This window comes from Narcine bancroftii, chromosome 14, assembly GCF_036971445.1.
Source record: "Narcine bancroftii isolate sNarBan1 chromosome 14, sNarBan1.hap1, whole genome shotgun sequence".
Taxonomy (NCBI): domain Eukaryota; kingdom Metazoa; phylum Chordata; class Chondrichthyes; order Torpediniformes; family Narcinidae; genus Narcine; species Narcine bancroftii.
Genome location: NC_091482.1, coordinates 21,608,070 through 21,626,482, shown reverse-complemented (window position 1 = coordinate 21,626,482; position 18,413 = coordinate 21,608,070). Strand labels below are relative to the sequence as shown.

At 42.1% G+C, this 18,413-nt stretch overlaps 1 long non-coding RNA gene across 1 annotated transcript in view; it reads left to right on the top strand.

The window, feature by feature from the left end:
• Window positions 1-17,324, top strand: part of LOC138749217 (uncharacterized) — a 79,057-nt gene extending 61,733 nt beyond the window's left edge. The window contains exon 3 of the long non-coding RNA XR_011348484.1: window positions 16,718-17,324. This is a non-coding gene — a long non-coding RNA (uncharacterized lncRNA). The remainder of the gene's footprint in view (window positions 1-16,717) is intronic.
• The last annotated feature ends 1,089 nt before the right edge of the window (window positions 17,325-18,413 follow it).

Below are 18,413 nucleotides of genomic sequence, written 5' to 3'. Positions count from 1 at the left end.
ATTGCTCTGCAGTCGCTGTCATTCTCAGAACTATTCAAAATTGTGGCTTCTGAGGCATTAATTGGGCAATCAGCGCAAGGGAAAGTGGGTCGTTTGTAGGGGAAGTTGGATAAGCATTTGAGGAATAACCTGGGACTGGATTCTCTTGCTTGGGGCATTGTTGGTCATTGCTCACTCCTGCAGCTGTGATTTAAGACCACTTCTAACATCAGCACTCATTCAAATGCAAGAAAGGTTTTGTCTGCAATTTTGGGTAAAGCAAGAAGAAAGAAAGATTGAGAAGAGCTTTGTCTTTGGGTTAGCCCATTTGGGCCAAAACCTTGTCTTATGTGCCATTTATTGTCCAGTCATTGCACTGGACAAGGAAGAATTTGCTTTCTGAATACTTGGGGTGGGGGGGGCGGGGGGGGGGGGGGGGTTGGCCTGCTGATCATGAAAATCACCTTAAAATGTTCCTATCATGTACTGTTTTTAAGATATAAACTTTTTTTTAAATGATTTCCTGTCACATTTTAAGTCTGTGTCAAGCAGGAAAAACCAGAAAATTCATTTTCTGCATTTGCACTTGGACTTCTTCCCTGCTGAACTTGGTGCAGTCCATGACAAACATGGTGAAAGGTTTCACCAGGACATGACGACTTTAGAAAAGTGGTAGCAGGGCAACTGGAATCCATCAATGCTGGCCGACTATTGTTAGGCACCGACACGAGAGGCATCAGATGTTGAATAGAAACAAAATATTTTTAGGTCAGTTGAACTAATGCAATGTGACAGCATCATTATGCAATTAAACATGCTAAATTCAATAAAAGTTAATGAAATGTTTCTCCAACTTCCTGTGTGATACAACAAATATGAAATTATCTTTGTGTTCAGCTTGAAGTTGTCCATCATAATTGCCAATTATTTTTCAGGACGCAGACCTTTTGAAAAATGTTGTTGTCCAGTGTGATCTGCCAACATTTCCTCAAGTGGTTCAAGAAGGCAAGTCACCATCACTTCTCAATGGACAATTGGGCATTAAATATTGGTGCAAAGCCCAGATCCATTGACTGAATAAAAAGAAACAGTCAATACTCCAATAAACTTGTGGCTGCCTTCTGCATGGTTTGGGGTGTGTAAACTTTCCCTTCAGCCTGACGTGAAGTTGGAGGCCCCATTAACATCGCAGTTAGCACAATGCTACAACAGTGTCAGTGACCCGGGATCGAATCCTGCTCTGGCTGTAAGGAGTTTGTTCTTTCTCCCCATGTCCACGTGGATTTTCATTCCAAACAAAAAGTGTGGGGTTTGAAGGTTAATTGGTGTATTTTGGCAGCATAAGCTGGTAGGGCCTGCATCTCTAAATTTAAAAAAGTAAATTTAAACAAATCTAATTGGGGAAATTTTATAGATGCCAAGCACTGGGACCAGTAGGAATGAGATTATTGTACACATATGCTATCACATTATGTTTATTTCTTCAATTTTCCCTGACAAAAGCAGTCAAATTTATGTCTCTTCCATTGCTCCAATGACACTTTTTAGATACACAGCATGAAAACAGGCCCTTTCGGCCTATGAGCCTGTACCGCCCAATTACACCCAATTGACCTACATCCCTGGTACATTTTTGAATGGTGGGAGGAAACTAAAGCCCCTGGGATTAACTTGTGCAGACACGGAGAGAACGTACAAACTCCTCACAGACAGTGCGGAATTCAAACTCCGGCTCCAATCGTTGGCGCTGTAAAGGCGTTGTACTAACCACCCCACCAACTGTGCTTGCCTGCCTGATGGTGTTGACAAGGTCAGAGTCATTTAGGAGCTGGTATGAATCCTGAAGAATGCCAGTGGGGAAGGTATTTAAATAATAATTGGTGCATGACAGGACAAACATTCAAAAAACTGGATAAATATTGGGCCTATTAATTTTAACCCTAACTACATGAATAACCAGGGACTGGATTCTCTTGCTTGGGGCATTGTTGGTCATTGCTCACTCCTGCAGCTGTGATTTAAGACAACTTCTAACATCAGCACTCATTCATATGCAGGAGGGAGGCTCTGTTGCAGGATTATTGCAAATAAGCAGATCACCTCATGCAGGTAGTAGCTATTGGATTTATTTCCTCTGTTGAACAACTCAAGAGGTTTGCTGATTTCCTTACAACAGATCCCCAGGACGAGGGGAAACAGCAGTGATAAAGTGAGCAGGGAAATCACTGAGTTATCCCGCCGACAGCTGCCGGAGGGTAAAGACTCCAGTCATCTTTTCACCAGAGCTTGGTCATGGAAAATTCAGGGTCTGGTCAGAATTCAGTGAGAGGACAAATCACTTCTTCCCATTGCTGGGTATATTCCAGAGAGAGATCAAGAATATTTTAGATATTAAGGGAATCAAGGGATATAGGTTCAGTACAGGAAAATTATGAACTGTGATCTTACTGAATAGCAGAACAAGAGGGGCCAAATGTCTTATCTTTCTTCTATCTCTTATGAGCTTATCAGATTTTTTTACATCACCCTGTGCAACTTCAAGTCAGATGAGCAAGGTAAACTTTTTTTCAAAATTAGTGTAATTATCTGAATCCTGTGCAAAAATAAAAGCAAAGAAACTATTCTTGAAATATAAAGTAATTATGTAAATGAGTAGAAAAGTGACAATATCGATCACCAACATATTAGCTTGGCACAGTTGAGGTGAAATGAAGAGATGGTCTTCTTTGTTTGAACAATGTTCTTTGACCTCGGCCTCAGAAAGGATTTGTCTATTGTGCCAGTGTGATATTTTCATTCATCATGCCCATTACTCGAGTGGTCTCCATAGGAGAGAGAATTCCAATCAATTGGTAGACAGAAAAAATCTCTAGCCATCTGTCTTAAGTTGGATCTAAGCCTAGACCAGGAAAGGACTGGAGATTTTTGAACACAGAATCAGCGGCAAGAGCTTGCGCCCAGAAAGGCAATAAGATGTCGGCCAACAGATACTCCCATTGGACAGGGATCTCGTGGAGCAACCTGCCCAACAATCGACTGGCGTGGAGGTTCAGAGCCAGGTTCGATTCTGACATTCCCAGAAAAATTCTGGCCTGAATTTTTATTTTCATGTGATGCTCAGGATGTGACTGGATGAAATGAGCAGTGCAAGTTGCTCACGAGAGAACTGGTCTCTGGGAAAATCCAGAAAATAAGCCAGCTGCCTTTTTTGGTTAATAGGCGATTTTTCTCTCTCTCTCTCTCTCTCTCTGTTGGTGAATCATGTCGGCAATGCCTGTTCCGATGGCGCAATTCATGCATTTTTTTTTCAGGGTTCTCCCAGGGACAATGCTTTTGAACGTTAGCTCAGAAGTAGAATAGCCAGCAAAATGCAGGACTGAGGTTGCGCCAGAGTTGGTTCGGCTGGACTCTGGTTTAAAGCTGGATCTTCAGGCGGACAAAGGTCTGTCAAAAGAAATGTGTCCTCATAAAGCCGTGCAGTGTGCTGGCACCAGATGCCAGTCACATTCTGTTGTGACTGCCTGCTGAGATTATGAAAGCAACTGATCACTGCACACCAGGCTCACGACAATGCCAGTTAATATGGATCAGATTGAATGATAATCAAAATTAGAATTTATTGTCATAAATATGCACTGCAGGTGAAAATATTGCTATAAATTACATTTAAATAAATAAACAAATTAGTGGAAAAGAAGATAAAGTGGGCAGTGTCTGGTTATTGTCCATTCAGAAACCTGATGGTAGAGAGGGGAAGAAGCTGTCATTGCTTTATCGCTGAAGTGTGCTTTGTTACGATTTTCCTCATGGACAAGCATCAAAAATAATGAAAGGTCTGTTCTTCTATGCCATATGCCATTAACTGTGGACTAATCAACTCTTTCATGAAATGGTTAATTCATTGTAAACTGCTTTCCTATCCGAAGGCAGACCCAGACCCAAGCCAACACCAGTTCTGTGCAATGGAGAATGTCGATATGCAGATCCTTTTACCATGGATGCCAGCTATCATGTGGCTGCGGGAAGACCTTGGTTCAAAGGACACCAGGTTCTGTGTACACACACGCATATAATTTCACACACACACGCTGAGTCTGTCCCCTTCATTACCATAAGCCTTATCCCTGGCACGTCTTCAGTTCCCCGACCTTTATCCTCCTTAAACTATCTTCTTCGGTTTCCTCTCTGCCTTCACACCACCTCCCCCCATTGTTTCTCTTCACCTTTTCCCATTATCCACTGAGGTTAGGTGAGATTAAAAACAAGAAGACATGGGTTAAAGGTGAAAGGAGAAATGTTTAATCAGATCATTAGGGGGAACTTCACACAGAGAGTGTGGAATGAGTTGCCAGCAGAAGAGATGAATGCAGTCTCAATTTTGACATTTAAGCAAAATCTGGATAGGTTAAATAGCCCCAAATCACCAAGCACGATGCCAAAACCACACAACCTTCAAAGTCTTGAAATCCATTGAGCCTTAAATATAGATAAACAGGAAAGTCTGCAGATGCTGTGACTGTAGATGCAGTAAACAAAAAATGCTGGAGAAACTCAGCCACTTACGCAGCATCAATCGAAAGTAAAGGGATATGATGAAGGGCTCAATCCCAAAACATTGGTTATATCCCTTTGCTTCATATAGACAGTTATGGTTTTTTAGACCGCAATTTCAGGGAAAATCGCAGAAAAAATTAGCATAATTACTGCCCGTGTGGTCGTTCTCACTAGGCGCCTTTTTAGACTGCAAGAACCTGAGTGCAATAGTCCCGATGGTTGGACGTGCAGTAGAGTGGATGACCGACAACAAATTTTCCCGGTACGACTTACACTGCAGGCTTCCCCCAAAAAGTTGTAGGGGTCCTGCAGGATAAACCGTGGAGTGGGAATCGACTCAGAATTCCTGTGCATTCCTTTTCAGACTCCCCGTGTGGCGGCAAAATCCCTTGATTGGGCCGTTACACGCCTGCGGTCTAAAAACCATAATTAGCTGACCTGCAAAGTTTCTCCAGCACCACCTTTGTGTTTCTTTTTTTTCTTTGGCTTGGCTTCGCGGACGAAGATTTATGGAGGGGGTAAAAAGTCCACGTCAGCTGCAGGCTCGTTTGTGGCTGACCAGTCCGATGCGGGACAGGCAGACACGATTGCAGCGGTTGCAAGGGAAAATTGGTTGGTTGGGGTTGGGTGTTGGGTTTTTCCTCCTTTGCCTTTTGTCAGTGAGGTGGGCTCTGCGGTCTTCTTCAAAGGAGGCTGCTGCCCGCCAAACTGTGAGGCGCCAAGATGCACGGTTTGAGGCGTTATCAGCCCACTGGCGGTGGTCAATGTGGCAGGCACCAAGAGATTTCTTTAGGCAGTCCTTGTACCTTTTCTTTGGTGCACCTCTGTCACGGTGGCCAGTGGAGAGCTCGCCATATAATACGATCTTGGGAAGGCGATGGTCCTCCATTCTGGAGACGTGACCCATCCAGCGCAGCTGGATCTTCAGCAGCGTGGACTCGATGCTGTCGACCTCTGCCATCTCGAGTACCTCGACGTTAGGGGTGTGAGCGCTCCAATGGATGTTGAGGATGGAGCGGAGACAACGCTGGTGGAAGCGTTCTAGGAGCCGTAGGTGGTGCCGGTAGAGGACCCATGATTCGGAGCCGAACAGGAGTGTGGGTATGACAACGGCTCTGTATACGCTTATCTTTGTGAGGTTTTTCAGTTGGTTGTTTTTCCAGACTCTTTTGTGTAGTCTTCCAAAGGCGCTATTTGCCTTGGCGAGTCTGTTGTCTATCTCATTGTCGATCCTTGCATCTGATGAAATGGTGCAGCCGAGATAGGTAAACTGGTTGACCGTTTTGAGTTTTGTGTGCCCGATGGAGATGTGGGGGTGCTGGTAGTCATGGTGGGGAGCTGGCTGATGGAGGACCTCAGTTTTCTTCAGGCTGACTTCCAGGCCAAACATTTTGGCAGTTTCCGCAAAGCAGGACGTCAAGCGCTGAAGAGCTAGCTCTGAATGGGCAACTAAAGCGGCATCATCTGCAAAGAGTAGTTCACGGACAAGTTTCTCTTGTGTCTTGGTGTGAGCTTGCAAGCGCCTCAGATTGAAGAGACTGCCATCCGTGCGGTACCGGATGTAAACAGCGTCTTCATTGTTGGGGTCTTTCATGGCTTGGTTCAGCATCATGCTGAAGAAGATTGAAAAGAGGGTTGGTGCCAGAACACAGCCTTGCTTCACGCCATTGTTAATGGAGAAGGGTTCAGAGAGCTTTGTGTATTGAGTCTTAAATGTACCACAGATACAATAATTCCTACTGACTGTGCCCAATGCGACTGGATTCATGAAACGCTAATGCAGCTGCGGATGCTGGAATCTAAAAATAAAGACAAAATTTTGGAAGAGTTCTGAGGAAGGGATGCTCATCCAAAAGATGCACAAGTTTCTCTTTCTACTAGCGCTATCTGATTGTGTGAGTCATTCCAGCATTACTGTTTTAATTGGCGCAGGTTCCATACCTGGTTCCGACACTATTCATAATGGACGATCTTAATTTTAAGATAGGCTATTAGATTTCCATTACCTGTAATAATTAACTCACAATTAAAAAATGTGTGCTTATTTCTCCTAGACTAAGAATAATATCTTGGGCACCAGTTAATGGCACCTCAGAGGTGCCAGTGAACAGCTGCCACGCTGTGTCATGGATACAATGAGGAGCGGCATGGTTCTTCAGCTGCCTCTGCACCTGGGTCCACTGCTTTCAGCTCATGGGGCTTCCAAATTTATAGCTCATCAAAAGCTTCCAGATTGATCATTGCCTGTTGCATGTGGCGTGACATTACAATTCTAACAGGTTTAAATTCTGTGCGAAGAACAATCAATTGCCCTGAGGATTTTTTTTTAAATTAGAGACCAGAACATACGGTAAACCCAGCATAAAAACAAAGCGCTTGACTATTATGCAACAGATGAGGTCACATCCTGTTGACAGAGCAACAGAGTGAACATTTCAGGTCAATGATCTGCTCATCAGATGCCCAAGGATGTCAGCAGGTTCATTGACATGAATATCTCTGACATTCCATTTTGAATTGTATCAAAAGAAACTCTTGTTGAATTTTCCCATATTCTCAGCAATAAATAATGCCCCAGACCGGATCCTAATCTCAAATTTCTTCAACAGAGACATAAAAGCTTGAACTATCTTGCTTTTCTTTGCCAAATATTTAGATTCGATTTGAATTTATTATCAGAGTACATATGTGACATCAGATACAACCCTGAGATTCATTTTCCTGAGGGCAAGGCAGAATGACCACTTATTGGTAGCGCAACAAAAAAACTACTCAAAGAAATGTAAACAGTACAGAGAAAAAAAAAACAATGAAGCGCAAAAGTAAGAGTCCTTAAATAAGTCCCTCCAATTTATAGGTGGCCTTGGTGGAGATAGCACGAGGCCAAGGACAAACATGTGAGCATGGGAGTGAGTTGGCCCCTGGGAGGATCCTGTCACTGGTGCAGACAGAGTGAAGATGCTCACCTGTTTTACATTTTACTTCTCAGTCTATTCCAGTCCAGCCACTACATGAGAGTGTATAGTAAAGCAGGCTAGAAGCAAGATCAATGAGCTTTGAGCAAGGATTCTATCAATACGTCCTCTGAGATTCAACAAGAGGATGGCTGATCACCTTTATGTTCAATGTAGCAAGCAAGCTGGGTAACACTCTAAATCCCAAGTTGTTTCTTCCTTTGACATTGTGGTGCAAGAGGATAAAAAGGCCTTTGACTCTTATATGTTTTTTTAATTTCCCCCCCCCCCCCCCCCCACAGTCACTTATCCTTTTATGCCACTTTTTCCATTTCACTTTTCTTATGAAAGAATCTAAAACAATTTTCTATAGGACTGGAAAAGAAAATAATTAAAAAAACTAGACTGGCTGAATTTATTCCCACCTTGAAACATTTCTCTTTCAATTTCATTCACTCTCACCAGGTCAATGGCACCTGCATGGACTGAGATGGCATCTGTCTTTTTGGGGGATAGGTGAAACAATCCTCCTCTCAGTCCCATTTGGGCCCACTCCCCAAATATTTTTTTCTGGGGGAATGGGTCCTCTCTCACGTAATTCAAAGGATACTATTTTTGCCATTTTCTGATCTGTTCTTCCTTTGTTATAGTCAATCTCAGACTTTTTCTTTTCTGGTTTGCTCTTTCTTTATCCCTGGGCAGTTTTAATAACAGTTTTAAAAATTAATATTTTTTTAAAAATATATTTAATTTGTTTTAAATTGACACCCTTTTAACATCCAGGCCTTTCAGCATTCGAAATATATCTAAAAGGACCCCCCTCATCCCTCCGAAGCCTCTTTGCAACTAGCATGTCTTATCTCCAATAAGGCGAGACTGCGGAACGTTGCCACAGGCAGTTGTGCAAGTGAGGTTGTTGAGAGTATTTAAGGCTGAGATTGACAATTCTTTGATTAGTCGGGGCATCAAGGATTATGGAGAGAAAACCGGGGACTGGGGCTGAGTGGGAGGACGGATCAGCTCATGATTAGAATGGCGGAGCAGACTCGATGGGCCAACTGCTGTTCCTATATCTTGTGATTCGGGTTGGGGGGAGAAATGGTTGTCACGCGGATAGCACAGTGAAGGGGTTGACACTCTTCTCTGAAGCAAAGATGGATTCCAAAATGCTGTATTGCCTACCTGGTAAGGACATTATCTTGTGAACTGGAGAAGGATTTGTAATGGGAAGGGAATGACTGTGTTCTATGAAGGAATGTCAAAGTGAGGATGAGGAAGGGTTTATGAGGAGCTTGGACAAAACTGAGAAGTAGAAGCACAACGGTGATCATCTCTGTATTATGAATGAGGCACGTGCAAATTGGCAAAGAGTAATTAGGATGAGAGAGTTAAATGTGTGGCCCAAAACTTGGTGTGGAAGAAATAGGTTTTGAAGCCCTGGCAACATTAATGGTAAAGGAGAGAGCTCTTCCTTTGGGATGGGCTCCATCTGAACCATGTCCTGATGAATTACATAACTAGATATGCACATGGGGCTTTAAAAACTAAATAAGAGAGGGAGGGTCTCCAAGAATACAACATCAGAGTAAAATTAAAGGAAACTGACAGTCGTTGGGCCAGACAGAAGATACAAAGTGAAAACATGCAAAACTGACCAAATCCAGAGTTGAAAATGACAGTTAAAAAAAAAAATAAAAGTTTTGCTCTTTATTTGAATGCACATAAGACTGGGAGATTTTAAAATCCAACAGCGGAACCTTAAAAAGCTCATGAGGAGGGAGAAAATGAATTTTGAGAGAAAACTTGCACGTGGCATGAAAAACTAACAATAAAAGTGTCTGTCTATATAAATAGGAAGGCGGCAGCTCAGGTAAATGTAGGGTCTTTGGAGAATGAATGTGATAAATTAACAGCAAATGAAGAAATGGCAGTTATATTGAATTTTTTGTGTCAGTTCTCACTGGGAAGACGTTAATATCTTCGGGATGTCATGCAGGATCATTTCAAATTTTAAATGACACGAGAACTTATGAAAATCTCGATGACAAGGGATAGTATATTGGAAAAACTCAGGGGTGGGGGAGAATTTAAGTGTTGTAGACTCCAGGGCTGCTGGATAGAGTTTTAATGGAAGTGCCTGCAGAGATAGTGGTTGAAATTTTAAAAATTCACTACATTCTGAGAGGCACCAGAAAATGACCTATGTTACTCACTTATTCAAAAATGGAGAGAGGCAGAAGGCAGGTAGCAAAATGCAGAAGTCTGCAGATGCCGTGATGGGCATAGTAAATGGTGGAGGAACTTGGCTGGTCTCGCAGCATCCATAGGACGTTTCAGGCTAGAACTCTTCTTCATGGTGTAAGCAAAAAGCAGTCGGGTGTCTGAATAAGACTGGGAAGAATGGGAGGGGGAGGAGTCCAGACAAAAGGTGTTAATTAGATATGATCAGGGAAGAGGTACAAGTGCCGCAAGACTTGCACCATCAGGTTCAGGACCAGCTGCTACCCCTCCGCCACCAGACTCCTCAACAATAAACTCAGTCTGGGATTCATTTGAGGACACTGACTTTTGCACTTGCATCTAATTTAAAAATTGTCACTGTATTGCACAATTTGCTTACATTTCTTTATTTGTTTACAAGCGTGTGTTATTTTTTGCACTACCATTAAGTGGTCATTCTGCCGTGCCCACGGGAAAAAAGAATCTCAGGGTTGTTTTTGATGTCACGTATGTATTCTGACAATAAATCTGAAATCTCAGAATCTGATAAGAGGAAAGGTTTTGGCTCTGTGAACGAAGACAGAAGAAAAAGGGAAGAGAGAATTTGAGGATAGGAGATTGGGTGGTGGGGAGGGAGGTTTTAACGGAAGCTGGAGCAGTCGATGTTAATGGCATCCGGTTGGAGTGTGCCCAGATGGAAGATGAAGTGCTGTCAAGAGGAGGCAGGGAGCTTCAGGCTACTTAGTTCAAGCAAGATACTCATCTCAATAATCAAAGAGGAAATAACTAATCATTTAAGAAAAATGAATGTAATTAAATCCAGTCAACATGGATATATGAAAAGAAAATCATGTTTGACAAATTTACTCCTTTTTTTTGAGGATGTATTAGAGAGAGTTGATGGAGGATAATCTAGGCGTGCAAATGTATTTAGACTTCCAACAGATGTTTGACAAGGTGCCACATAGGAGGCTGGTGCATGAATTAAAGACCTAAGCTATCAGAGAAAGTGTGTTGGAATGGATTGAAGACTCACTGTCTCACAGAAAACAGACAGTGGAATAATTGTTCTTTTTCAGACAAACACTACAGGGATCAGTTCTTGGCTGCAGTTGCTCACTGCTAACATTAATGACCTGGAGGAAGGAACAGTGTGTAAGGTTTCTACATTTGCTGATAATGTGATAAAAGGAGGAAGCTCACGTCATGATAGAATACCATGATTCTGCAAAGGGATATAGATACGTTCAGTGAATGAACAAAAGATTGGCAAATGGAGCTTAATCTATTTATTTATTGACCACATGGCAGAAGCCAATTTCAGTCATTGAAACCCGTGCCGTCTGATTAACCTACCAACCCCATATGATTTTGGAGGGTGGGAGGAAACTGGAGTCCCGTTCCCCCCCCCTCCCCCGGGAAGACCCACACAGATCACGGGGAGTATAAGACGGTGCCAGATTTGAACCCAGATTGCTGGTGCTATAACAGCGTTGCCCTAACTGCTCTGCTAAGCATGCCACCTGTGGGAAAACGGAGCGTCATGCGCTTTGGGAAGAAAATGTCAGAATCAAAACCAGGTTATTATCTGAAAAGAGAGGGACTGCAAGTGAGTGAAGTACAGAAGGATCGAAGTGTTCCAATGAATGAATCACAAAAAAGCAAGTAGGCAAGTCTAACAGGCAGGTCAGAAGGTAAACAGCTTGAGGTTGGAGCTTAAAACTGGAGAGGCTTTGTAAGGGTATTCACATGGAATACCGTGCACTGGGTTGGTCCCCTTCAATAAAGTTTGGAGGCAGCCCATAGCTAAGCTAATTCCTGAGTTGAGAGGGTTGTCCTTTTAGGAGAGTCCAAGTAGTTTGGATCTGTGTTCCTTCGAGTCTTAGGAGATTGAGGGCTGAACTTCTCCAAACATGGAAGCTTCTATGGGAGTTTGACACAGTAGATGTCAGGATGTTTGCACGAGTGGAAGGGGCATAATTGCAAGTTTTGGGGCTTGTCGAAAGTCAAAATTTCTTCTCGCTGAGCCTTGTGAATCCTTTTAATTCTCTGCTCCAGCAGATAGTTAAAGCTGGCTCATTTGAAGTATTTTAAGTGGAAGTGGATAAATATTTGATAGATTGAGAAAGAGATGGATGTGGAGAATTGAAGCCAGCGTCGAACTCCCTTGATCATGGCGTAGTAGACCTGAGGACCTGATGGCTTACTTACTCCTGCTCCTATTTTCTTGTGTTCTCATTCCCCTCTCCTGTGGGGACCCCATTCCATGCTCCCTGCTTCTCCATCACGACCGTATCTGGTTTGATCAAGAGAATTTCCACGGAATTGCCCTTTTTTAAAAAAAAAACACCTGGCTTTCTCTCAAATATAGCTGACTGATTCTTGGCTGCATCTCACACGCATCCTGTCCTTCTGTTCACATCCCCTTTCCTGCTGGACAGAGCAAGGACAACGTTAAACAAGAAAGCCTGCAGACGCTAGGGTCTAATGCAATACCTAAACTTAACAGTTCATGCAGCATCCATAGGAAATTAAGAGTTACCATTGTTTTGGGTTTGGGCCCTTCAGCAAAAACAGGCAGGTGCCTGAAGGTCCTCCCCATCTTTTTATTAAAGCTCCTGCCTGTTTTTGCTTGAATCTGCTGAAGGCCATAGGGGAAAAATGTTGGTTACCTTTTATTTCCCCTGGACACTACAAGAATTGCTGTGTTTCTCCAATGTGATCATATATTACAAGGACTGAGTTCCTCTACTCTTTACTTTCCACCCTTTCAGCTTCCACATTAAGCAGATCCTTCACAATTTCAATTATCTTCATCAGGTAATACCATCAGTCGCCTCTTCTTGTCCTCTCCAATTTCATCATTCTGAAGTTACTTTCCTTTTCGATCTCCCCTCCCCCATTTCCAACGAGTAGGCCCATTTTAAGACACTTTCCTGTGCAACTACAGGAAATACAAAACACATGTCCCTTTAGCTCTTTCTTTCTCATCATCCAGGAACCCAAGCAGTCCTTTCAAATGAAGCAGCCATTCACTTGCACTTCTTCCTTCATTCAGTGCTTACGAAATGTTTTGCTCACGTTGACCCCCCTGAATATCCATCCAGTTTGCTCCTTGTTATGCTGTTCTAATGATGTCCGATGTCAGCAAAAGGAACAGTATATTATCTTCTTTCTGGGTATGTTGGAGGCTTTTGGACTCAATACCAACTTCAACAATTTGAGGTAACTTGTTTTTTTCTGCTTGTAATGAATCTAGGCAAACTTCCTATAATATTAACTCTGATTTTTGCTTTCCATTGGCATTGTCTAAAGTGTTGGACCTTTCCGATCGCCTGGCTACATTTCACTGCTCTTTTCTTCTAAGGCCTGGATTAACCATTAAACAAAATAAGCACGTGCTTAGGGCACCAAGGGAAGGGGGATCACAATTTTTTTGTTGTTCCAGTGCCGGATTCAGCCGGCAGCTGAATTAGGGCCCCACAAGCTGAGTTTTAATGTCAATTAGACAATGGAAGGGTTGAGGGGGAAACCCATTGTTGGACTGTGCTTCGGGCATCAGTTGGCCTTAATCTAGCCCTGCCTACACTCCTGTTCTCTCTTGGCTGTCATGAAACAATCAACCAGTCTGTAGTACATCAACCCTGGTTTTACCCAATTTGAGATATTCCCTGTGTCATATCCATTCCTTCTCCATCCACTCCGCAACTTAACACTAACTTGTTTTCTCACTTTCCTTGAAGGGAAGGATGAACTCCATTCCTCTTTCCATGGATGCCAGTTGACCTATTGGGCGTTTCCAGAATTTCCTATTTTTATTGATGAATAAAATCAGAAATCCATGATACCGTGGCAAGGCCAAAGTACAGATACAATTTCAGATCCGGTTTCCAATTGTAATTTAGCTTTGGCTTTCCTTAACGCCATCTAGATTGCAATGTTGTCATGTACTTAATCATTTGAAGGTATCTCAGTTCAATAATTAATTTTGAAATTCAAGGAGTCAGATCTCCAGCAACAGGTACTGAAGGCATCCTTTTGTCACACCATTTGCAGCATCCTGATTTACCAAGGGTTTCTTTTAACTTTATTCTCTTGAGATTAAACGTTAAGAAGCAGTAAAGCTGTTTTACTGTTCAGAATGCTTTTCTTATTGTTTAGAAACTATATTGAGTCAACGTTGTTTATAATGGAGAAGGACAAAGAATTTCATTTCAAAAGTACTCGGTTTATAAACCTGTAGATCTCAAGTAGTAAAAAGAGAACAGATTACATTTTCCTTGAAGGCTAATTGCATCGCACTGAATTATCTCTCAATGCTCTGACTTCAAGTTGCTTCAAGCTAACGTGGTAAACAATAAAATTCCTTTGTTCATTAGACATTTAATTCAACACTGTTGTTGATAATTGCCTATATTTATCATGAGGTTTTTCTTCTGCATACATCATTAACCTTTCCAACAATCAAAAAAGGTGTTCTTAATTTTCCTAAACAATAGTAAAACACAGAATGTATACACGCTTCAGTTAGGAAAATAATGTTTCATTGAGCAAAATATATGTGGCAACAATCTTCCAATGAGCAGAGTTTAAGATAAACCCATTCGTTTTTGCATGCACATATTCCTAGATTGTCTGCTCCACTTGGGATTAAACCAAAATGATTTATCTTTTCTTGAAGCTAAATCCTCCTTGGAGAACCTTATCTAAATTCTTGATATTTAGTGCACTTTCTCTGACTGATGCTTCACTTAAAACCATAATGTATCACTGGGAACCTTTCCTCCTTTTGTTCTCATCTGTCGACTTTTTAAAGGGGAACTCGATCACTATTAAAGTATGCATGAGTCAGGTCTGCTTATGTCTGTCTTGCTGGTAGATAAGCAAGAATGTACATTACCTTCCTATTTGGTGTGCAATATCAATGGTATCAATTCACAGCTCAGTCATCCCACCAGCTGAAGGTTAAAGAAGGGAAACTGCTTGGACTTTTTGTCCTTTTTCTGTACTATCGTGGTCAATTTTAAATTTAAATTTATGCGTACAGTACAGGCCATTTCAGCCCATGAGCCGGTCCACACAATTTACACCCAATTAACCTACACCACCGGTACTTTTCGAATGGTGGGAGGAAACCAGAGCCCCTTGGGAACACCCATGCAGTCATGTGGAGAACATACAAATGCCCTATAGACAGCGCAGGATTTGATCCTCGGTCCCGATTACTGGTTATGTCCTTTTCCGTACTATATGTTTGGAGCATATTGTATTTCAGTTTTTTTTAATTTGTTAGAGCTCAGTAATGGTCCTTTGATTTTCAGAAATCTTTCTCTAGATGAGTAAGTTCCTGTTCTAATTCGTCCACCTCCCTCATATTTTCTTTGTTTTACCATTTTGGTTGTATCCAATTATGTATCTGGAGTAGAGGAATAGTTGGCCTCACAGAACATGTCTATCTGCATTGTTACAAAGCTACATAACTCTGGCTTCTTTAGCAGCAACATATTAAGATGCCATCTGCATGCCATATCCTACTTATCTAGCATTATATGGCGAGCTCTCCACTGGCCACCGAGACAGAGGTGCACCAAAGAAGAGGTACAAGGACTGCTTAAAGAAATCTCTTGGTGCCTGCCCCATTGACCACCGCCAGTGGGCTGAGCTCGCCTCCAACCGTGCATCTTGGCGCCTCACAGTTTGGCGGGCAGCAACCTCCTTTGAAGAAGACTGCAGAGCCCACCTCACTGACAAAAGACAAAGGAGGAAAAACCCAACACCCAACCCCAACCCCAACCCACCAATTTTCCCTTGCAACCGCCTGTCCCGCATCGGACTTGTCAGTCACCAACGAGCCTGCAGCTGACGTGGACATTACCCCTCCATAAATCTTCATCCGCGAAGCCAAGCCAAAGAAGAAAGAAGGTGAAAAGCTTTTCTATTGTTAATGTCAGGGGTGAATGATCTGAGAGGCGTCTCTAGTAGCAAATATCTTAACACAATATGAAACAAGCCATTGTTGATTTCAGACTTTTCTCCATCAAATTACAGTAATCACTCTTCCTATTTCACTCAGGCTATTGCATAATCCCAAATTAATTTCCCCTTCAGTGATCTGATCTACTTTGTTTATGATAAATCTTGTCCTTCATTAACCCTCAGCATTTGCCATCTAGTTGATGGAATTTGTTAGTTCCTTCAGAACAAGTTTCCTGACTGAAAATGCTGATGAGTTTAGATGAACGAAGGTGTTAACAGCTCACGCAGAGCGCAACGACTGGGCCAGAGCAGTCAAGTCTTACAGCATACAGCACAGTAACAGGCCCTTCCTGCACATGAGCCTGTGCCACCCAATTGACCCACAAACCTGGTACGTTTTGAAGGGTAGAAGGAAACTGGAGTATCCAGAGGAAAGCCACGCAGACACAGGGAGAGCACACAAACCCCTTACCGACGGTGCTGGATTTGAAACCTATTGCAGGTGCTGTAACAGTGTTGCACTAACCGTGCCATACATCTGCTCAATAAATAGAATGTAAATGGAAATTATGAAGATACTTTTATGTGTTAAAAAAATTCAGCCCATTAGAATGTTGTCTCACCATCATTCCCTCCCATTCCTCTGTTCACTATTGCAAGTTTAGTCAAAATTCTTTGAAACTTGTGGCTTCAAAGTGGCACAACTATTCTGTCCCTGAATCACAGCAGTTTACATTCTGCCACTACTCAACCAGCTCAGCACAAAGAATTAGCTAGCACTGAATTCTGGCCCAATCCATCACCTTCCTTCTACTGCCATGTATTGATTTGCCTAGTCAAGCGAGCTGTGTAGATCAATAACTGGTTTTAGAGCAATATTGTGTGGGACTAAATAAATTTGTTTATTTTGTAATAGGAAGGAATAAGGTGTCACTCAGCAGGATTGGCATCGCAATTTCCTTTCATTACAATTTCAGCGTCCACTCTTTGACAAAATCTAGTTTAAAAAAAAATTCACTCTCTTTACCTTTTAGTTGGAATGTAAAGCCCTCCAAATGGCATCGAGAACATCTACAGGGAACACTGCCATGAGAGAGCCGCAGCAATCATCAAAGACCCTCACCACCCAGGCCAGGCCCTCTTCAAAATGTTACCATTGCGAAAGATACAAGAACCTGACAACGAACACTCAGAGGCACGAGGACGGCTTCTTCCCCTCTGCCATGAAATTTCTGAATGGACAATGAACCACAGACACTTTCTCTTCTTTTTGCACTAATTTATTTATTTTTAAATGTAATTTTATAACAATATTTGCACTGTGTGATGCGGCCGCAAAGCAACGAATTTCGTGACATGTTCATGACGATAAATTCTGATTCTGATTTTGGTAAATCACTTGCTCATTATTTTTTGCCTGATATTCAGGCTCATTTAGTTACTTGGCACTGGATGTCATTTGCTGTGATTAACAAACGTTTCTTATGATATCACCAACACTTCACCACCAATATCTTACCAGCCTCATTCCCTATAAAAGATTAATTTTTTATGCCACCATTTGCCTTCTGGGAGTTAAAAAAAAAGCCCCAACCTTAAAACAAGTGACTAGGAACAACTAATATTGCAATGCATCAGAAGAAATGCCTGTTCATATTTGCAATTGCCGCTTTTAGCAATAAAAATATATGAAAAGGTGCAACTTGTCTTTTTTACCTGAAGGCAGCGAATGCAATGTTTGCATTCTAATCTAGGGGAATAGGATACAAGAGCAGGGATGTGATGTTGAGGATTTATAATGGACTGGCAAGGCATCACTTGGAGCACGGGGTACAGTTTTGGACTCCTTATTTAAGAAAGGATGTGCTGACATTGCAGAGGGTTCAGAGAAGATTTAACAAGAATGATTCCTGGAATGAGGAGATTTACATACGAGGAACATTTGACAGCCCTTGGACTGTACTCCTTAGAGTTCAGAAGAATTATGGGTAGGGGGGTGGGGGCTCATCTTGAATGTTGAAAGGCCTGGATCGAGTAGATGTGGCAAAGTTGTTTCCCATGGTAGGGGTGATAAAGACAAACTTCAGATTGAAGGGTGCCCATTTAAATAGAGATGTGGAGGAATTTCTTTAGCTAGAGAGAGGTGAACCTATAGAATTTCCTGCCATGGGTAGCTGTGACGGTCAGGTCGTTGGGCGTATTTAAGGCAGAGATTGATAGCTATCTGAATCGTCGGGGTATCAGAGCTTATGGGGAGAAGGCAGGGGCTGAGTGGGAGAGTGGATCAGCTCATGATGGAACGGTAGAGTAGACTCGATTGGCCAAATGGCCTACTTCTGCTCCAATATCATAATTTCAATGTTGTGGCTCAGGACATGATTTGTTTCTGTACCACTCGATCCAGACTGATTCATCTAACGGTTTAATAGTGCTTATATTTAATATAACTTGAATTATGGAGAAAAAAGTTAATACAAAACCTACTGTGGTATTCTAAAATAAATGGACTTTTCTGAAGGGTTCTACGGTCTAAATATCAGCGAAGCTTTAGTTTTTAAATTTTAGGGAGACTTGAAATCCATTTATGGATGGGGTGCCTGACCATCTATGTACATCCTTAAGATAAATGTTCCATTATTGTCATGTAATGCTACATTTTGGAATGTAACATACAGGAAATTCTTTAACTTTTGTCTACTGTAAGGCAAACAGAGAGTCGCCACTTTGTCC